General features: G+C 41.8%; 1 protein-coding gene across 1 annotated transcript in view; it reads left to right on the top strand.

The window, feature by feature from the left end:
- The window catches only part of PTP4A3 (protein tyrosine phosphatase 4A3), a 208310-nt gene that overhangs the window by 51461 nt on the left and 134130 nt on the right, over nt 1-22719 (top strand). Inside the window, exon 2 of the mRNA XM_072602931.1 lies at nt 16319-16464. The gene's annotated coding sequence lies outside the window, so the exon portion shown is untranslated. The remainder of the gene's footprint in view (nt 1-16318; nt 16465-22719) is intronic.

The following is a 22719-nucleotide window of genomic DNA, read 5'->3' as shown; positions in this document are numbered from 1 at the left end:
AAAGAATGTGTAGAATTTGGGTCACCAGAGAAGAGTAGGGAGGGCACTGCAGGTGGGAGTGGGGGATGACAGCATAAGGAAAAGTTTGGAGGTAAGAAAGTTAGAGTGGTATAATACCAATGCGATACCCACAGCAGCCATTATAGATATACATGCATATTTCCAAGGTAAATTCTCAAAAACATAAGCTGTCTTCTTCAGAGATGGAACCAAGCTATTTATTCAGATACCAGAAAGCCAGATCCATCATGGTAACAGGGAAGGTTGTACACATTACCCACACAGGGAAGACTGCCACCCCAAGCCTTCCCTCCTTCTATGTCAGGCTTTCCTACAAACAAGCTCCCTTAGGCAAAATCACTCCCTCTCTCACTCGTGCTAGCTGCTCTGCTCTTCTCTGCCTACTGCCTCTCTCCTAGCTCCATCTCACTCTATCTTCCTTCACTACCCATTCAGCAAGCTCCTCCCATCATGGGCTTCATGTGACTCAGACTATGGGCTGGGCCAAAGCTCAAAGCAGGTCACATGGGCCTATTAAGGGACAGGGAAGAGCTTCAGATTCCCTTAACATTGCTGGTGGTGATGGTTTATTGTGAATGATAAATCAGTTATTTTGGAATTTGAGAAACTTGTTATTTTAGTCTTGTCTGACTCATAGAGATCCCCTTTGGTGTTTTCTTGGCAAAGATACTACAGTGGTTTGCCATTTCTTTCTTCAGAACTAACTTTCCAGATGAGGAAACTAAGGAAAGCAGGATGGAGTGACTTGCCCAGGGTCACATAGCTAGTAAGTGTCTGAGGCCATATTTGAATTAAGAAAGATGAGTCTTCCTATTTCTAAGCCCTATCCACTGTGCCACCTACCTACCCTAAGAAACTGTGATGTATATGTAAACCCAGTTGGAGTCCATATTCTGGCTAATTTCAAGGATAGCCAGTTATCTTTAGTACTCCCCAATTTTGTATTTACCATGACTTCTACTTAAGAATTAGACAGACATTATGCTGGTTGGTTGACGGATTTTAGCCTCTTCTATTTTTTTTCTTGTTTACACTATAATTTTAGAGTGCTTTAAGATTTTCCAAGTATTTTTACCTTTAATATCTGAGCCCTAGATTTGGAGTCAGAGATGAATTCAAACTCCTCTGTTATTTATAGTGACAGATTCCCATATCTAGAACTGCAAAGGACCATAGAGTTATCTACTCAATCCCCTCATTTTAGAGATGACTGAACTGAGGCTGGGGGATGTTGTGATTATCTGACATTACACAGATAAGTAAGTAGCAGAGTGTAGATTCCAACTAAGATCCTCTGACTCTTACTGGATCTTCCAGGGTTCTTCCTGCTTGGAGTCAGGAAGACTCATCTTCATGAGTTCAAATCTGGCCTCAGACACTTAGTAGCTATGTGACTCTGGGCAAGTCACTAAACCCTGTTTGCCTCTGTTTCCTCACCTGTAAAATAAAGATCTGGACTTGATGACCTCTAAATTCCCTTTTCATTTTAAATTTCTGACTCTATCGTCTTCATGCTACAGTGAAACAACTCCAAATCACAGTAGATTTGTGATTTTTTTGATGATTTCTATGATGATGATTTCTATGCATTTTATGCTGAGTCTTGAAAGTATATGTTGAGGGTGTGTGTGATATTCCCTAAATTTGTACCTAGACATTGGAGACCAGTCAGTATTGGACTCATAGGCTTGTCTCTCCTGACCTTCCAACTGTATTATTCTTGAGAGGTGCAACCCTGTGAATTCAGTCAACTTTTTCTTGTTTAAGCCTCTAGTCAATTTAATTCACTTTACATTTGTTAAACATCCACTGAACAGAAGGCTTGGTGCCAAGGTGAACAATGACAGTTCCTTTCCTCAGTGTCAAGGGCAGTTCAGGGAACTCTTGAGGGATGGATATAGCATGTAAACAAATACCTATAAATAAAGAAAAATTAAAACTATGAGGAAAATCCAAATTATAAATAAATGAAAAATTCAAATCTCTTGGTAATGTTTCCTCAAAGGTCCTAGTTCTTTCTTGGTCTATTCTTTCTAGAACCTGTGGTCGTTCAGTCATTTCAGTTGTATCTGACTCTTTGTGACCTCATTTGGCATTGTCTTGGCAGAAATACCAGAGTGGTTTGCCATTTTCTTCTCATTTTACACATGAGGAGACTGAGGGAAACAGGGTTAAGTGACTTGCCCAGGGTCATACATTTGGTAAATGTCTGAGGCTGGATTTCAACTCAGGTTTTCCTGACTCTAGGCCCAGCACTCTATCCACTGCACCACCTTACTGCACAGGAGAACTTGAATAGAAGGAAGAAACATTCCTCACAGCTGGCATTCCATTCTGAACTTCAAGTGATGGGGTATCTCTCTACAAAGTGAGGTTGCTCGTTCCACTTTTGGATAGTTTTGATTGTTAGGTAGTATTTCCTAATCTAATACAGTACCATTCTTTCCCCCTTTCTCCCAATCATTAAAGTACCTCTTTATCCCTATGTATGGGTATGCTTGAGCTAGCTGGTACTGGTTTAAGCCAATTGTTCCAATTTCAGTGCTGTTTCAGTAAGATGGGAGGTGATAGTTCTGCTGTACCCCACCATGCCTTATATTTCTGTGTCACATTTTAGGAAGGATATTGAAAACTATGAAGAGGAGGCTTCTCAGTTGGAGAAACTGAGGATGATTAGTCTGCAATCTGTTATCCAGTGACTTGGGAGCAAGGATGAGAGAAGAGGGCAGGTATTTGAAGGGGCTGTTTTTGTGGAATTACAATTGGAATTGGCCACAGATGGCAGAACTAGGAGCAATGGGTGGATGTTTCAAAGGGGCACATTCAGGCCTTCCTGAAACTTCCTGAACAGTTTGGAATAGACTGAGCCTGGAATGAATTATTCTTGCTTGGGACCTTCAAGAAAAGGTTCCTGGCTACTTGCTAGGATGTTGGTGAGGGAATTCTCGTTCAGGGACAGACTGGACCAGATGCTTTGAGAAAGTCTCTTCAAACTCTAAGGTTTTGTGATTTTATAGCTTGGTCTCTGTCTGTCTCTTATCTCTCTTCCTCCCTATCTGTCCCTCCTCTTCTCTCTCCTATTTCTTTTTCCCATCTCTCTGTCTCTTCTTTCTGTCTCTGTCTTCCTCTCCCTCCTCTCCTCTTCCTCCTTCCCTAACTCTTTTCCTCCCTTTTCTCCCCTCTCTCCGATCTCTCTCTCTCTCCTCAAATGGGCATATGTGTGCATGCATGCATGTGCGCTCACACACACACACAGTAGAATGTGACTGGGCTGATCTTTTCACCTACTGGCATTAGAGGTGCCCTTTTGAGGACCTGATAAAGACAGCTGAAAGGGTTTGGACCGAGTTTAACCAGTTCTTCCTTTTATTCTCAGCACACAGGGATAGTAGAGCCTTCCAGTTGGAAAGGACCTTTGAAGACAAAGACCTCAATTCCCAAGCCTAATGCAGGAATCTCTTCTATACTACCTCTCTAGATGCATAGCTAGTCTCGTCTCCATCAGAATGTCTCTAGTACCTGGAAACTCGCTCCCCCATGCAGCAGCCAGCTCAGTCCATGGGGGGATAGCCTTAATTGTTAGGAAGTTTTTGGTTTGATTGAGCCCAAACTGGCTTCTGTGTGATTCCCTCCATCACAGCTAGTGTATCTACTGGGGCTGAGCAGAACAAGTGTGTTCCTGCTTTCACATGGTCTCTTTTAAGAGGTTTAAAGGCTAATCTCTTGTTCTCTCCCTCTCCTCCCCTCCAGTCTTTTCTGTGGGTTTAGTAGGATCCTTCTCACACTTAGCATGCAGTCTGGAGTAACTATCACTATACCCAGATGGCTGTTGGACCTGCTGAACCCAAGCTACCTAAAAACAGGCATATCTTTTCTGGGCAGGGCAGCCAAGGTTCCATGGCCACTCATGAGGAAGATTGTAGACAACATTTCTGTTGGACCATAGGTTGAACTTGGGAGTTTTTCAGGTGTCTGAAAACTCTGAGATTCTGTGATTCTATGAACAAGTAAGTTGAAAGGGAGGAGGTAATTCATATGAATAAGATTTTTCCTGTTGAACCAGCCATCATCCCAGGCTGGCAGTGGGTGGCTAATGACACAGTTATTTTCTGTTACAGCGAGCACTCAATCTGAGATGCTAAATTAAGCCACAGGTTGCCTCTCTTGTGTGGAATGCAGCACGCCAACATGTTTCTTGTTTTCTCTCCCTGCACTGTACAATCTATCAGACAGCTATCCCCATCTCCCTTTTCTTTTGCCTGCCAAATAAAGTCCAGTCTCTAGTCTGACATTTGAGGCCCTCCACTACTCTATTCCAGTACAGCTCTCCAAACATGTTTCTCTTTTGCCTTCTTCCCTGTCATGGTCTTTATGTTTGAGCCAAACCTTGCCCAAATTTCCCCACTTCCTTGCCTTTGCTTACATTCCTTTTGCATTGAATAAGAAAATTAATAATAGCTTACCTTTATGTAATGTTTTGTAGTTTGTAAGGTGTTCTATATATATCAACTTTATTATAACTTCCCAACAGCTCTGTAAGTTATGTAGGGCAAGTAATCTCTCCATTTTACTCTTAGTCTGTCAATAGGCATTTACTAAGCATTTACTATGTGCTAAGCACTCTGTTAAGTTCTGGGATACAAATATAGGCAAAAAAAACCAGCCTGGTCCTTAGTGAGCATGAATTCTAATGGGGGAGATAAGATGTAAAGAACTATGTATAGTCAAAGGGGGAGGTAAGGAAGGGAATAAGTATTTATATAAGCCTACTATGTGCCAGGCAACATGCTAAGTATGTTACAAATATAATCTCATTTGATCCTCCCAAAAGCCCTGGGAGACAGGTACTGTTATTACCTCCATTTTAATATTTAAGGAAACAGAGACAAACAGGATAAGTGACTTGCCAAGGGTGGAACTGAACTCAGGTCTTACTGACTCTAAGTCTAGTGCTCTGTCCACAGTGTCATCATCTAGCCAACCATAGGCATATACAGTGTCAATGACTGGTAATGTCAGATGAAAGGCACTAAAGTAGGGTAGGAGGGTCTAGGGAAGACCTCTTGTGCAAAATGGGATTTGTGTTGAATCTTAGAGAAAGCCAAGGGCAGAGGTGAGGAGGAGGGAGAGCAAGTCAGGCCTGGAAAACAGCTCTCATTCAAAGGTCTGGGTGAGGAAAAGGTAAGACAGAGAAGGGAGACGATAGAGTCAGGCTACTGGCTAGTAGGTGGTAGGGCCTTAGTCTTCCGATTCCCAACTGATCTCTGCTACTCTACATTCTGTGTCCAGTGTGGAATACGCCCCTCCCTGAGCCCTTCCAGCTCTGACTATTGAAGCCTTACTCATCGTTGAAGGCTTAGCTCCCCTATCCCCTCTGCTACTTCTTCTGATCTCATGGTGCTTTGCAGCTCTCTTTAGCAGTAGCAGCTAGGTGGTACAGTGGAGAGAGTGCTGGGCCTGGAATTAGGAAGACTTGAGTTCAAAGTTGGCCTTAGTCACTTACTCATTATGTGACCCTGGGTAATTCACTTATCTTCTGTCTGCCTCACTTTTCTCAACTATAAAATAGGGATAATAGTAGCACCTATCTCCAAGGATTGTTGTGAGGGGGCTTGGAATCAGGAAGACTCCTCTTTAGGAGTTAAAATCTCAGACACTTACTAGCTGCGTGATCATGGGCAAATCACTTAACCCTCTTTGCCTCACTTTCCTCATCTGGAAAATGATCTGGAGAAGGAAATGATGAATCATTCCAGTATCTTTGCCAACAAAACCCCAAAATGGAGTCATGGAGAGTAAACCATGACTGAAATGACTGGACAACAACAATTTAGTACAATGTCTGGCACATAATAGGCACACAGCAACTGCTTGTTCCCTTTTCTCTCTCTCTTCCTTTTATCCCATACCCTATTTTGGTATGTATTACAATTCCTGTTGGATTGTAAGCTCTTTGAAAGCAGGGGCAGTGTCTTCATAGAAGTGTAAAATCTCCAAGCTAGAACAATCTGGGAGGACATGGAATCCGGAGCCTTTCTGTCCATCCCCCCCCCCCCCCCCCCCATATCCTCAACCAGTGGACATCCAGCCTCTGCTTGAAGACCTCCAGGAAAGGGGAAATTCATGATTTCCTGAAGCTCCCATTGTAAATCTGCCTCTTCATGACTTTTCCCTTTCTTTCCAATTCTTTCTTGCTCAAATCTGACATGTACCTGATCAGGAATCCCCTTTCCAACATCTTTAACAAATCTTTAACTAGTCTTTTCTGGAACACCTCTAGTGACAGAAACTCACTACTTAATGAGACAGCTTTCAGAAAGTCATTATGGTTAGGAAGTGTACCATTACAAGAGGCAGCCTCTCTCCTTCCCCCTCTATAACTGTCCAAGTAGATCAGTAATTTCTAGTCCCAAAGTACTCAATAGAGTATATTGCATGGCACAGACACACTTAATAAAAGTATTTTTGGGGATTGGTTTAGGATTGGATGGTAGATGCTCAGTTAATGGTTGCTGAATGCATTAGTGAACCAAGGCTGGTTTGAGAAATCTACCTGTGATAGATTTTTCTATTTTGGCTATCAGTTGATATTTGGCTTCCTTCTGTAGTTTGGGGTGTGTGTGTGTGTGTGTGTGTGTGTGTGTGTGTGTGTGTGTGTGTGTGTGTGTGTGTGTGTGTGTGTTTGTGTGTGTATGTGTCACAGCCTTTTCCTTTCCCGTGTTCCACCCAGTGGTGTCAGTGAGATGACAAATCCCACTGTGCTTAAGCTCCCCTGTGCCCAGGCTGTGATATTGTTCCAAAGTCAGCCAGATGACAGCCCTTGGCCCAGGCCCTAGACCTGATATCCAGAAGTTCTGAGAAAATCAAGGAGTGATTTTTTTTCCTGCCTGAGTTTGTTCATTTAGCGTCTGACTTTTTTTCCTTTTCGGAGTGACCTGACCCTGAGGCTGAGAGTTCTGAGCACAGCACTGACAGCCACGTTTGTTTAGTTCCTGTGTGAAAAGGCCCCCACAGCTCAGCTGCCAAGTCAGGAGAAAGTTCCCAGGCATCAGACTGTGTCTTGTAGTGGGTTGGAGCTGCTCTGAGGTTGATCCAGAAAAAGGCCAAACCAGCCTATTCCTTCCTCTAACTATAATAATAGTTCCCATTTCCATAACACTTTTGGATTTACAAAATTCCCTTGTCATATAGCCCTGGGAGATAGGCAGTGGAAAAGATTATTGTTCCCATTTTACAGTTGTGGAAACTGAGGTCTGGGATCACATAGCTCTAAGCATCAGAGCTAGGACTTGGCATCAGTCTTTTTGGCCATCTGTGACATTGCTGCTTTCCCCAACCTAATGAATTTAGAAGCTCAGTGCATCTGCTTTAAGTTTTTGCTGAGAGCTAATTCATCCAGTCCTGTGTTGTAGATGAAATGGAAATAATGATTTTTACTTATTATAGTTTATATCTCATAATGATATTGCACCGTAGAGGCAGCTTTTCATAGCTCGCCTTGCAGTTAGGAAAATTTGTGTTCAAATTCTGTCCCAGAATTTGAGATTTACTAGTAGTGTGAATCTTGGCAAATCGCTTAGCCTCTCTGCATCTCAGTTTCCTCTTCCAAAAAATGGAGATAATAATGGTACCTGTCTCACTCGGTTGTAGTGAGGATTAAATGAAATGATGCATGTAAACCAGGGCTTTGAAAACCGAAAGTACCACAGAAGTATCAGCTATTATTATCACTGATTTATAAATTAATATTCACATTGCTTACCACATTCATTCATTAGGATGACACTATGATGTGTTATTAAAAAGACACACTCTATCGATTTACAAAGATCTTCCCGTATAACTTTCCTGAATGATAGGCATTATAAATATTATTCCTTGTTTTACACAAGAGGAAACTGGGATTCAGATGTAAAGTGACTTGACTAATGTCATGAATATAGCTAGTAAATGGTGGAGCCAAAATTGGAACCTAGTTTTCCTGATTACAAATCCAACATTATTTCCATTATAGTGTTCTGCCTTCTATCATACAGATGAGGAAACTGAGGCTTAGAGGGTAAGAGTTACTTGCTGAATTTCTGTCAGTGACAATGACTGATTCAAAGTTTGTTGCTCTGGATCATGTCTTGCTTCTCTCAATGTAGGGGACTTCTTGCTAAACAAGTTGTAAAATTTGTAGTATATGTAGTATATGTATATTCACAGAACTTTAGGCTAGAAAGAACCTCAAAGTGTCATCCTAGTTAAACTAGCACCCAGTGCAGGAATCATTCTTTTTTCTTTAAAAAAAATTAATTAAAAATTTTAGCAATCACTTCTATAAGATTTTGAGTTCCAGTTTTTTTCTCCTTCCTCTCTCTACTCTCCAAGATGGCATGGAATCTGATATAGGTTATACATGTACAATCATATTAAACATATTTCCACATTAATCATGTTGTGAAAGAAGAATTGGAACAAAAGGGAAAAACTAAGAGAAAGAAAAAAACAAAAAAAGAGAAAATAGTATGTTTCAATTTCCATTCAGACACCATGGTTATTTCTCAGGATGCAGATAGCATTTTTTATCATGAGTCTTTTGGAATTGTCTTGTATCATTCATTGCTGAGAAGAGCTAAGTCTATCAAAGATAGCTAAGTTTATCATCACACAATGCTGCTGTTGCTGTGTACAATATTCTCCTTGATCTACTCACTTCACTCAGCATCAGTTCATGTAAGTCTTTATAGAGTTTTCTGCAATTCAGCTGCTCATCATTTCTCATAGAACAGTAGTATTTCATTATATTCATATACTGCAACTTACTTAGCCATTCCCCAGTTGATGGGTGTCCCCTCAATTTCCAATTCTCTGCCATCACAGAAAGAGCTCCTATAAATATTTTTGTACATGTGGCTCCTTTTCCCTTTTGTATGATCTCTTTGGGGTACAGATTTAGTACTAGTATTGCTGGATCAAAGGGTATACAGTTTCATATCCCATAGTTGTGTGAATTTGGGGAAACATGTAACTTCTAGCTGGATGTGGTGATGGATGCCTGTAATGCTTGCTGTTAAGGGGAAGCGGAAACTGGCAAATCTCTTGAGCTCCAGAGTTCTGAGCTCCAGAGAGCTAAACTGATCAATGTCCAGACTGAGTTTGACATTAATATGATAAACCCTGGACATCAAGGGGCCAACAGGTTGCTTAAAGAGGGGAAAACCAACCCACATTGGATATGGAGAAAGTCAAAGCTCCTGTGACTACTGGAGTAGCATCTGGTCTGTGAGTAGTCCCTGAATTTTCAGCCTGGGAAAGGTAGAGAGACTTAAAAAAATCATTTAACTTCCAGAACCCTTTTAAAATGCTACAGAAAAAAAAAGTTATTGTTAAATTACTCAGAAAACTCTTGAGTTTCATTTTGACTTTTTTTGGGGGGTAAAACTAGGTGCAGTGGGTGGAATTGTAAAATAAAAAATTTGAGTATGATATGAAGAAAACTTGCTAATAATTAGAATCATCTAAAAACATAATGGGTTGCTTTAGGAGATAGCCAATTCATCCCAACTTGGAGCTCTTCAAGCAAAGTCCTGGGTTGGATGACTGTAGTGGGGATTTCTGTTCAGCTGTAGAATGGACAAGATAGTCTCCGAGGTTTTAATACCTTTCAGTACTGAGATTCTGTGGTAGGCTCTGTTGGTTACAAATGAGGTTTTCTGATTATGGGTAGCAGAGATCTCTTGTCTTCAGGTTCAGGACCACAGACAGCAACTACTTTTGCCCCCAGTGACCTAGAGTTCAATTCTCATTGCTTTTCCTGCCAGTTCTTGGCTCTCTTCATTTCCCACTGAACTCTTGTTCTGATATCCAAAATGATATCCCATCTGCTCCCTCACTTTATTAGGGAATGGGAAGGCAGCCAATCTCTGACTTCTGATCTTTCTTCTTATCTCTTTTTCAAACTCATGTTGACCTTGTTTCCAATTCTCACCCTCTTATTTGCCCCATGGTTGATGTTACTGAGGCTGGTAAAACCTATATTCTGGCTTAGGCTGAAGACCTTAAATGAACTAATAATCCTGAAGCGAAAGCCTGTTGCCTCTGACCCAATTCCTTTTCTGATCCTCTTGTCTCTTACTTCCCATTCCCACCACCCCCTCCAGTCACACAGGATTCTCCCCTAGAGGAGTGTGTAGTCTTTCCTTATTCTTGTCCTCTTTTTATCTGAGAAAGATTCTTCAATAAACCCCCTGCCTTCTGGCACTCATCTCATCCTTCCTTCTCTCCATGTGTGGTTCAGTTCCATTTAATTGAATCGATTGGACATTTGAATCATGATGACATGGTGGGCGTAGTGAGTGCTGGGTTTGGAGTGAGAATTTGGGTTTCAGTCATGCCTTTAACCCTTTGTGTCCATACGAAGATTACTTAATCTCTCTGAGTCTCTGTTGCCTCATTTATAAAATGTGAAGGTTGAGTTAGATGTACCCCACCCCCAGCTGCTATTTCCTTATCTCTCTGGTTACTTTGTATCTATTCTGTATGTAAGATTTACAAAGATTATTTAAGATTTACTAAATGGTGCGTATTTGTTGTCTCATTTCATACTAAATAACTCTGTGAATAATTGATGCTGTTATTATCCTCATTTAACAAATGAGGAAACTGAGGCAAACAGGTGAAGTAACTTGCCCAGAATCACATAGCTAGTAAGTGTCTGAGGATGGATTTGAACTCAGGTCTTTCAGACTCTAGGACCATTGCACCAGTAATCTACCTCATGATCTTGTACCTTCACCCTCATGATTACCTTCAATTTCTCCATCTTATCAGTGCCCTTTGTAAAATGTGACACCAAATGAACAGAATTCTCTGACCAAATAAGAAGACAGTGGGACTCTCACCTTCCCAGTCTTGAATACTCTGTCTCTTAATCCAGCCTAAGGTCACATTTGTGTTTTGGATTATCAGTATCATCTGCTGATTTATATTGACCTTTTCATCTCCTAATTTGCCCAGATCCTCCTTGAAAGTAGGCATTGTTTCATTCTATATCCTCAGGGCCTAGCACAGTGGTTGGACATAGTATCTAGTGCAGGCTCATAGTAGGTACTTAATAAATGATTGAACTTTTTCAGACTTTTTTCTAGGGATACCTTTTTCATTTTTGAATTGTGAAGTTGGTATTTTGGACCTATCCTGATTTTCTAGTCCTGAGTGCTAGGAGAGGGGATCCTGCAGCTTCAAGGCTGCATGTGGCCCTCTGGGTCCTCAAAGTATAGCCTTTTGACTGAATCCAAACTTACAGAACAAATCCTGTCATACATCTTTTTTCAATCCTAACTCTGACATTTGGGTGCTAATTACCCTTCTTAGCTTTATGTCACCTGCAAATTTTATAAACATGCCATTGATAACATTATACAAGCTATTGATTTAAAAAAATAGAAACTTCATGGGACCAAGCACAGATCCAGGGACATTCCATTGGAAACTTCCTTCCAACTTGACATATAGCCATTAACGGCTACTCTTTGCATCTGTCCATTTAACCAGTTCTGAATATTTCTTACTGTACTAACCCATGCCCTAAAGTTCTCCACCTTTTCCCACAAAAATAGCATGAGATTTTAATCAACTGCTTTGCTAAAATTTGAGTGAATCTTATTTGTAGCATTTCTCATATCCACTAACCTAGTAATCCCGTCAAAAAAGGAAATGAAGTTAGTCTAGCTTGACCTGTTCTTAAAGAAGCCAGGCTGGGATAACTGTTCTCTTTTCTAGACTTTCACAAGCTATCCCTTTATTATTATTTTTAGGAACTGTGTCAGAGCTAGAAATTATGCTCACTTGATGATAGTTCACAGATATGCATCTTTTTCCCTTCTCCCTCCCCTTTGATACCTGTGAAGTTGTGTTTGCCTCCTTGCATTAAGAGGTCTAGTGAATCCTCTGTTTCACTGATATTTTATGTGTTTGTTTATAGAGATTTGAAGTAAAAAATTTTATTGTTTGCTCTTTTTTTGTATTTTGTCTCCTTGAATTTCTGAATGTTTCTGTGTCTAATCTTCTTTGATATTATAGCTACTTCTTGGGGTAATCAGCTTCCTGGATATATTTATAGGCAGTTTTCTCCCAGTTTCTTCCTTTGCTGTTTAAAGTTCTTTTCATTTGTATGATTTATAAGACTCCATATAAATATATTCTTACAAAGCCTTGTTAGGTATCAGGAGTGTGTTGTTTCTATGTTTTAAGGGTCAGATGCCCCATTCTTAACTGTCTGACTTCCTAAATCAGCATTTCTTTTCGTCAGATCCAGGAAGCAGGGATGAAAATATCTTCTGTTCCCCTAAGAACTTTATTTACTTGCCCAAGACTTTATGATCTTCAGCAGTATTTTCTAGCTCTTTCTGGAATGACTACTGACCTCCACATAAGTCACCAGAATTTGGTGGCAGTCCTATGTTTTGATAAGTCTTGAGAAGTTCTGTGCAACTTCTTAGATACTTGTGCTCCAAGAATTATGAGATTTCAAGCCTCTGTCTCTATGCATCAAGGCAATGAGGAGAGTTCCTTTCCTGAAGTAGCCTTTAAATCATCCCAGTCTCTTAGCATCCTAATCACTGCCTTATTTTTCCTCGAGCACCAGCTTTCAGAACTCTGAGGGATCTTGCTAGTCATAGACAGTGAGGGCCCACATTTACCCGGTGCCCCATCATCACAGGTCACTTGGTGGTAGATGACCCCTGTTAACTACTCATTCCCCACTCCTCTACTCAGCTGCCAAAGGGATCTTCTTAATTTGCAGGTCTGACTATTCTCCCTCTTCATTCAGTAAATTTGGGGGCCTCTTTATTAGGAGGAACAACTATAAAATCTTTTGTTTGTCTTTTAAAGCCCTTTATAATCTGGATCCCTCCTGCTTTTCCAGTTTTCTTATGTCTTACTCCCCTCCATATACTCTACAGTTCAGTGACACTGATCTCCTTGATGTTCTGTACATAAGACACTCCATCTTCTGACTGTGCATTTTCTTTCTCTTTTTTGGTGGAGTGGGAAGGGCACACAATTTTTTTTTTCTGACTGTGCGTTTTTCCTGGCTGTCCACTGTGCCTACGATGTATTCTCTCCTTTTTCCACTTCCTCATTTCCTTCAGGTCTTGGCTGAAATCCCATCCTCTGTAAGAAGCTTTTGCTGGGCCCCCTTAATGCTAGCGCCTTCCTCTGTGATTATTTCCAATTTATCATGTCTATCTCGTTTGTACATTATCATTTGGATGTTGTTTCTTGTATTAGTCTGTGAGCTCCTTGAGAGCAGGGACTGTTTATACCCCTATTTATGTGCCCCCAGTCTTCAACTCATAGTAAATACTTACATAACTTATTGACTTGAATATGAGAGATCAATTCCCAGCTTTTACCCCCTATCATCCTCATCCTTCAGTGTCTATATCAACTGAATCTGCTTGAAAATCCTCTCCTCCTACTTATCCTCTCAGCTCTATCCTTTTTTGACTTGCTACTCCACAGTCTTTCATTGTCTGCTCTCTAGAATCCTTGATCTTTGAGCAATCATGGATTTCTTCACTTCACACTCTATTTTCTTGTCTTGTTTGGAACCAGGCTCTCCCCCAATAAGATGACATTCATGGTCACCTAATCCTGAGTACTCTTTCTCTTATTCCTTCCCTACCCAAACACTGGGACAGGAGGGAGAGTTATTCTCAATTTCTCATTCTCATTTCTCTGACTGTCCCTTGGTCACCATTATTCAGCAGCCCCTTCTCCATGGAGGTTTTTTTTATCCACGTTTCTCACCCAACCCTACTCCCTGTCACTATCACTAGGCTGCTTCTTTTCTTAGGGAAGTCAGTACCTGACTCACTCTTCCTGTTTTTTTCAATCCTGTCCCTCAAACTCAGATACTTCAGTGTACATGTCAATGTACATCAGCCTCCTTATTTCCCATGCCTTAGTCTTCCCTTTACCTCAGTTACATACACGGATGGTGATCCCCATGGCCTACTCATTACCCATAATTTTTCACCCTCCTTCACTCAAATAAAAGTCAACTGCAAGTCATGTCATCATCTCCCTGATGTCATGGTCCTCTTCAAGAATGAAGGATAAACACAACAATTTACCCATTATCTATAATTTTTCACCTCCATGATTTTCATCTTTGAAAGTCTTCTCTCAAACCCGTCAGTCTTTCCTCATGTCTTTCTTCTTCTTAAAGCAATACTGTGTTTTCCTGATGGCCTCCACTGCCACTAACTTTCCTAATTCTCCCAGTTAATTGCCCTGGCTCTGTTCTCCTTCCCTTCATAGTTTTCAATTGTTTGATCATCTGTTATCAGACATCCTCAAATCCTCGGGCTCCTTGTCCTGCCTACAGTCGCACATTGCCAAACCACAGGCCTGGCTTGCTCCTGTTCTCTGCCTTTGTTTTTCCTACCCATGCTGCTGCTGAATATACTGAGAGAAAGCCCATAGCCATTCCAGATGGGTCCACTTGAAAATGTGTGCTACCTGATCTCAGTTGGGTCCTCACTGCCGTGGTGAAATCCTTTCATTCTTCACCATGGTCTCTTACTCACACTTTCCACAGCAAGTGTTTCAAACCTTCATTCTCCCCATACCTCCTACACCCCACCCCCCACTGCCCTTCTCTTTCAGCAGATGAGCTTGCTTCCTACTTTACTGAGAAAACAGAGGCCATCCATCATGAGTTCCCTCTTCTCCCCCACTCCACTTCTCAAAAGCCTTCTTCATTTATCCTGCTTTTTCCTTGGCTTTCCTTTCTTGCTGCAGAGGTGGGCCTGTTGGCAAGGGCCAAGGCTGATTCCTTCGCTTAGGCTGTTGATTATCTCCTGTAGGAGCTTGCTTTCTTTAACGATTTCTTCTTTTTCTCTTTATTTTCTCCTCATCCACTTAGTAATAATAGCTAACATTGATACAGCACTTCAGGTTTTATGAGACTGTACACACACTCACACAAATACATACATGTATATTGTTATCTTCAAAGCAACTTAGTGAGGTGGGTGTCTTAATGTCCCAATTTTACAGATCAGAGAACTGAGGCAAACAGAAGTAAGGTAAATTGTTCAATGTCAGATGGCTAGTAAGTTTCTGAGGCAGGATTTGAACTCAGGTCTTTTAGATTTCTAACTCTACCCACTGCATCACCTATTTTCCGAGGTGCTTTTTTCCTTCCAATCCTGAGACTCTAGTTCCAGTTAGACAGCAGTGCAAGACTGTAGAGAATCAAGTACTTAAAGTGTCTGATACAGACTATCTAGTTTGTTCTTTGGTCAGGAAGGGAAAAATGAATACAGATGAAGGTGGTCTGGAAGAATGAGTCTTTCTGATACTGTTCACCAGTCTTTCGGATCCTGTTCAGCATTGCCCCCTCCTCTCCTGCTCCCTGGGGCTATGCAGAACAAGAAGATGAATGAAGAGGCTTTTGAGAGGTGGAGTGAGGAAGAAGGGGGAGCTCATGGCAGATAGCCCTCTTCCATATGTCAGCTCTTGAATAAAGATAGCTATCATACCTCCCCTCCCATAGATTTTCTTTTGTCTATCAGTCACTCAGTCAGCAAATATTTCCAGAGTACCTACTATGTGTCAAGAAGTACTACTCACTGATGGGGAAATTCCTCATCACTGAAGAGTTTATGTCCTAGGCTAAACATCCTTTTTTTCCTTCAGCCATTTTTTCTTTGGCATGGTCTCAAGCCTTCTCATTGTCTTTTTGTGAAGGAGGTGAGTTGTGAGCTTGCCTCACTAGGCAGGGAGGGAGGAAGGGAGGAGCAGGGGTGTTGAGTCTGGTACCCAGACTGTTTCCTGTCAGCTATGGATTGGACTTGATGATCCCTGAAGTCCCTCCCAGCTCTTTGATTGTATAATTCTATGGACAGGCATTCTAAGCCAGGGATTCAGCATCAGAAACCCCCTCAACTTTGGGAAACCTCATCTTGGCCCTGCTTCCATTGTCTCTTTGTCCTCTTTCCTCCCCACCCTTCTTTCTAGGAGAACTAGAAATCCCTATTGTGAATCAGCATTTTTCTCCTCCCACACAGGCCTCCCTCCCACCCCCCAGCCCATCCCAGCTACTCGTGTGGTAGAGGAGGTGTGTAGGGAGAACTCTCTCCTGCGGCTGGGGAAATACCTTCCTCTGGCAGACGCCCAATATCCCCTCTGTCCTGGGGAGGCTGCATTACGAGCACTAGCCCTCTTTCCTTGGTGTTAACCCCATGGGTCCCAGCCAACCTGCTTGAGCTCTGCTTTCTTGCTTTCTCCTCTCTCTTAGATCCACAACATGGGCCAAATCTGAAAAACCACAGGCCAGAGGAGGAAGAGACCAAGCTGAGATTGAGCACGGTGGAGAACTGGGGATGTGGAGGCTGAGGCCAACGGGCTGCATTGTCCCTGCAGGGAGCAGGGCTCCCCACTGAGGTAGGTACAGATAGGAGCTCATCATCTTCTTCTCTTTCCTTTCTTTCTGTTTCCACACAATTACTTTTATTTGAGGAGATGCTTACTGACCTGAAACTAGGCAAGACTATTCAGACAGAGGATGAGTGGTGTGAACTTAACACCAGTCTTGGGTGGCCTGGGAGGTTTGAATGTGGCAGGCTTCAGACTTGTGTACACAGAAGGTTAGAGATAAAGGGGGTCTTGGAACACAGACTGTCAAACCTGGAAGGGGGGACCTTAGAGACCCATCTGGCCAAACCTTCACTTCACCTTATACTGTAAAGCCCAGAGAGAGAAGAGACTTGCTCATCCGTGGTCATGCATCAATTCAGTGGCAGAGTGCCCAGGACCGTACTTTTCGCCCTACTTTAGGCTTTTATATCAAATTATCCAAAGACATTATAAGTAATATGAGAGGGAGAAAGGTATAATTTTGAATTCATTTCTAAGATCTTCATTGTCTTTAATCAGTATCTGGTTTCAGGATACATTAGCTCCAAGTTACTGTGGAATAACAGAGAGAGGTGGCATCTTGTAGTGGAAAGAATACAGAATTTGGATTCTGAAGACCTGGGCTGGAATCTGCAATTCCCAATTTGTTACTGGTGTGACTTTGGTTAACTTATTACAGCTTTCTGAATCTAGTTTCTTCATCTGCAAAATGAGTACATTAGATTAGAGTGACTGGGTAAGATCCTTTTAAGCTCTAAAACCTGTGATCTTATTTAATAGAGCTTAAATTAAATATTAAATATGAGGAAGAAGATCCTAGGATCTTCGATCTGCAGGCACCAGAGACCTCTGGATTTCAGCTAATTCAACCGTTTCATTTTATAGATGAAGAGACTAAGTAAGGCCTTGATTAGATAATGACCTATCCAAGGTCACATAGGTAGGCCAACAACAAGTGTTTATTGGAGACTTTACCATGTGCCAGTCCTTGTGCTAAGTATGGAGCTACAAAGGAAGGCAAAAATACTGTTCCTCCCCTCAAGGAGTTTCCAATAAGGGAGAAAAGACACAAACCACCAAATACATGCAAGATATATACAATATATACAAAGCAAATGGGAGGTAATCTCAGAGGGAAGGCATCAAGGGTGGCTAGGTGATATGGTGGATAGAGTGCTGGGTTTAGATTTTTCCTTAGACACTTACTAGCTGTGTGACATTGGGCAAGTCAGTTAACCTTTGTTTGGTTCCGTTTCCTCAGTTATAAAATGGGGATAATGACAGCTCTTCTTTCCCAGTGTTGTTGTAAGGATCAAATGGGATGATATTTTGTAAAGCCCTTAGTACAGTGCCTGGCATATAGTAGGTGCTTAATAAGTGTATCTTCCTTCCTTCTATCACACTAATTAGCCACTGTCCTCCTCCCCCCTTCCCCTTCTCCTTCATTTTCCAGAGCATCTACTTTGAGTTTGGGGCTGGGGAACATAATATAAAACCATCCCCACCCCTCATTGAGTTCATAATCTAATGGGCGCAGATCAATATAATGCCAGTCAGAATGGAATAATGGGTGATTGAAAGGCATAGAGTCTGGTGGCAGCTCATTGACCTGAACCAGGGTATCACGGGAGACTTTGTGGAAGACAAAACCTATGAAGTGGATCTTGGAATGATTTGAGTAGTTGAATATGGAATGGGAGGGTCTTCCAGATCCAGAGAAGGGTATGATTCAATGTGTTAATAGCACAAGACATGGTCTGGGGATGTGGGTTCAGCCCTTTCATCCACTTTCCCCCCAGCAGACATTTTGGAAGGAATAAATCTAAAAACATGGGTTGGGGCTAGATTGTGGTAAGTCTTGAAGACCTTATTCTTTAAGCATTGGGTAATCATGGCAAATTCTTGAGCAAGGATTGTCTGCCATTGTGGTTGTGCATCTTTCAGAGCACGTGAATATGTGTATCATGTTGCGTTTACCTTTTGGGAGTCTGCGATTCCTCTATGACCCCACCCCTGACCCTTATATTTCCTTTTTTTTCTCCTCTGGTCTCTCTATATTATTGTAGAGGCAGCTACTAGTTTTGTCAAGATAAAAATATGAGCAAGTCTTGCTTCCTGAATATTCTAGCTTTGATTTGTGCTCCAGGGAATGAGATTCTTGATGGTTCAGGGAAACTTCATAGAATCTTAGAAACAAATAATCTCAGAATTTAATGGTGTCAGTTTATAGTTATAAGACCATAGAAGCATGGGAATCTCTGAATCATACTCAAAATAATGGAATCAGAGTTAGAAGAGACCCCTGACATCTCCAGCTCCTATTTCACACTTGGTACTTGGAGGAGCAGCTGTAATGGGTGGGTGGGAGACAGAGACAGGGAGACTTGAGAGATGCAGAGATAGAGACAAAAGACAGAGAGAGTGTGGCTTACAGCTACAGAGCAAACACATTGAAAGAAGCCTTGAAAGCTCAGCCCTCAGCAATATGAATAATCCCAGTAGTTACCAGATAATCTGTTGGGTTAAAGTCTTCTCTCCCTTTCTCTCTTTCCCTCAAATCCCTACCTTTTACTGTAAAAATTTACAAATTTTGTTGTTGTTCAGTCATTTCAGTAATGTCTGACTCTTTGTGACTCCATTTAGGGTTTTCTTGGCAAAGATACTGAAATGGTTTGCTATTTCTGTCTCCAACTTATTTTACAAGATGAGGAAACTGAGGCAAACAGGGTTAAGTGATTTGCCCAGGATCACATAACTACTAAGTGTCTGAGGTTAGATTTGAATTCAGGAAAATGAGTCTTCCTGACTCCAGACCCAGTGCTCTATCCACTGTGCCACCCGCCCATCGAGCCCACCCTTCTTCTTAACTCTCTAGATTCTGTCAAGGGGCCATCACCATCCTTCTAGACACCAAGGTTCATCCATTCTGGGGCATTTTCACCTCCTCATTCTCTCTCACCTGGTATATTCAATCAATGACCAAACCTTGTCAGCCATTCCTTCAAAGTAACGCTCATTTCTCTCCTTATCTTTGTTCACCCAGTCACCCCCTACTTCAAATCCTCCTCACCTCTCATCTACATTATTGCAGTAACCTCTTAATAGATCTTTCTCTATCAGATTTCTTCCTTCTCCAGGAAACCCAGTTACAAAAGAATATTCTGAAAGCTCAGGTGTGCCTCCATCACTTTTCTGCCTATGACATTCTAGGAGCCCCTGTTTCGTCTAGGATCATTAAGAAGTTCCTTTGTTGGACCTTTACAGCTTTTTCACAACTGACCTTTCCAGCTTTCTTATGCAATGCTTTCTCTCATGGCCTTTTGTGTCTAGATGGACTAGTCTCACACATGACTCTCCATCTCCTGCTTTCATATCTTTGTATAGGCTGTCCCTCATGCTGTCCTCTCTCCCCTTCACCTTCTTAAAATCCCTAGTTTTCTTCAAAGCCCTCATTTACTAACTTCACCATGAGTGCTTTTCCCAATCACCCCTCTCCCCTGGAATTGCTAGTGCCTTCCTCCTCAAATGACCTTGGATTTATTTGGTGTATAACTTATTAATTATGTGTATTATGTTATACATGTTGTCAGTCCTTGAAAATAGATCCTGCTCATTTTTTATCTTTGTAGACCGAGCGCCTAGCACGGTGTTTGATAGCTAGTATAGATGCTTGTTAAATGCCTGATAACTAATTAAAGTTCTTTGCTCATGATCACCCAGCTAATAAATGTCTGTGTCAAGTTTTGAACTCAGGACTTACTCACCTCCAAGTCTAGTCATGTTTCCATTTATTCCATCCTGTTTCTTCCTGTATATACTTAGAATATTTCCTGAGGTGGTTTATAGAAGCACTTCGTGAAAGTATAATAGGTTCGTGGTGTGTGTGTGTGTGTGTGTGTGTGTGTGTGTGTGTGTGTGTGTGTGTGAATGGGATGAATTTTGCAAACTTTCCCAGATTTCAACTTGTGTAATATTGACCTTTGAACGCATTTACTGTATTTGTTGCAATATGTATATGTTTGTGTCTTCTGTATTTATGTGTATGTGTCTATGCATCGAACGTAGGCAGGTGCGTATGCCTTTATGTGCATGTCTATCTAGCTAGGTACATGGGTGTGTGCATTTTTGGGTCTTTCTGTGTGTGTACTTGGCTATATAAATGTGCATGTGTTTTTCGTGGGAGTGCATACTGAATCCTGTGTATTTTGAAGCCCTCGGAAATGTCAGTGGCAATAAAGCCCAGGACTGCCCTTGGGCCCCTTCTCCTCCCTCCAGTAGTCCCCTGAGAGAACAAGAGAGGCACGTAGGCTGCCCACTGGCTCTGAGCATCACAGAGAGTTCCCAGGAAGGAGAGAAACAGTCCCAGCTGGGGAGGACTGGAATCCTTTGCCCTTGACCCTGGCCCCTGGCAGAGGCCTAAGGCTGTGGGTAATTCCTACCCATCTCCAGGGACTTTCATAAGCTCTCTTCCTTCTCACCCCCTCCTCTAGGTCAGGGATCTGCTTCCTGTGCCTGTCTGGCTCTGGGACGAGTTAGGAAAACTGTGGTTTTGCCTTCCTGTCCCAAGCCCCTGAGACATTCTCCAGCCGTCTGAGAAAGTACCAGGGGAAAGTAGAGACAGGGTTGATCATGGCCTGGCAGGAGGAGGTGAGGGCATACTACCCAAATAGATATCTTCCTAAAGACACTTAGAGTTACGAGGGGCCTCCGAACAGAGTGTCAGAGCTTAGGGGAATCAGAGACCATCTAGTCCATATTTCAATTTTTACAGTTGAGAGAACTGAGGCTTGGAGGGGGAGAGCAGAAGTGATATACACAGTAAGTCAGGGACAGAACTGAGACTAAAATCCAGTCTCCTTCACTCTGGTGGAAGCAGCAGAGCAGAGGGTTTTCATGTATGAGTGTGTCCACTCCCTTTTTTGATGCTGGTCAAAGATTACTCTTTTTAGCTCTTTCAATCAGTGAACCAACGTAGGTTAGTCTATGGGAGAAAAGGAGGAAGAGGAGACCTGGGTTCTGCATTCAAGGCTCTCCTGTTCTGCTTGTGAAGGCTAAACTTTTGACAAGGGACAGTGACAGAGAGATGAGCAAAACAGTGTAGAACCAAATGACAATCCAGGGGTTCTTAACCTTTTTAACTTCTTCTGTGGTCTGGTGAAGCCTTTAGATCCTTTCTCAGGATTATGTTTCTAAATTCATAAAACAAAACACATAGAATTACAGAGGAAACCAATTATGACTGTTATCAACATTTGATTATGAAATTATTTTAAAAAAAACCCCAAGTGTTCAGACCCAAGTCAAGAATCCCTTTGCCAGACTTCGTGATATGAGCTGTAAGCATCAGCGCATGAAAGAAATTAAGAGACCTATATGGGGTAGAACTATCAGGGAATATTTTATGGGGGAATTATGTTACTATGCTTTTTCATAACTGATAGATTTAGTGATGAAAGAAATCACATCCAGTACTCCCATTTTATCTATGAGGAAACTGAGGCCCAGAGAGATAAATGACTTCCTCAGGGTCACATGGTGTGTGAGGCAGGATTTCAACTCAGATCTTTCTCATTGCCAAGTCCCATGCTCTGTCTTTCAGTACAGGAGTAATCAGGAATAGTCAGAAGATCTATCCTCTAGTTCTAAGCTCTGCCACTGACTTGCTCTGTGACTTTGAGCAAGGCACTCCTCATCCTTTCTGGGCAGAAGTTTCCTTCTCTATATAATCTGAGAGTTAGATTCAAAATCTAAAGCTACTTCCAGCTTTACTAGTCTATATTTGCTATTCTAAGGTCGTTTCAGGCTCTAAAATGTTACATTCCAGCTCTCACATTCTATGTAGTAAGGTTCTTTTGAGTTTTTGATATTTCATGTTCTTTGTCCTAGATCACTTTCAGTCTCTGACACTTCATGTTTGATATTCCAGTGGCTTTTCGGCTTCCTTCCAGTTCTAGCATTCTGTGCACTAAGGTTCTTTTGAGTTCTTGGCATTTCATGTTCTTTGCCCTAAGATCGCTTCTCTCTCTCTCTCTCTCTCTCTCTCTCTCTCTCTCTCTCTCTCTCTCTCTCTCTCTCTCTCTCTCTCTCCCTCTCTCCTTTCTGTCTTTCTCTCCCCCTTTTGTGTGTAGTGGTAGCCTTCCCTGACATTCAGTGTTCTAAGGTTCTTTCCAGCTCTGACATGCTGTCTTCTGTGTTCTAAGATGGCTTCTAGCACTAACATTCTATGTTTTGTTTTCTAAGGCTCCTTCCAGCTCTGGCATTTTGTGTATCTCAGAAGGGTAC

Source organism: Notamacropus eugenii, chromosome 4, assembly GCF_028372415.1.
Source record: "Notamacropus eugenii isolate mMacEug1 chromosome 4, mMacEug1.pri_v2, whole genome shotgun sequence".
NCBI lineage: Eukaryota > Metazoa > Chordata > Mammalia > Diprotodontia > Macropodidae > Notamacropus > Notamacropus eugenii.
This window is presented reverse-complemented; position numbering and strand designations above follow the sequence as displayed.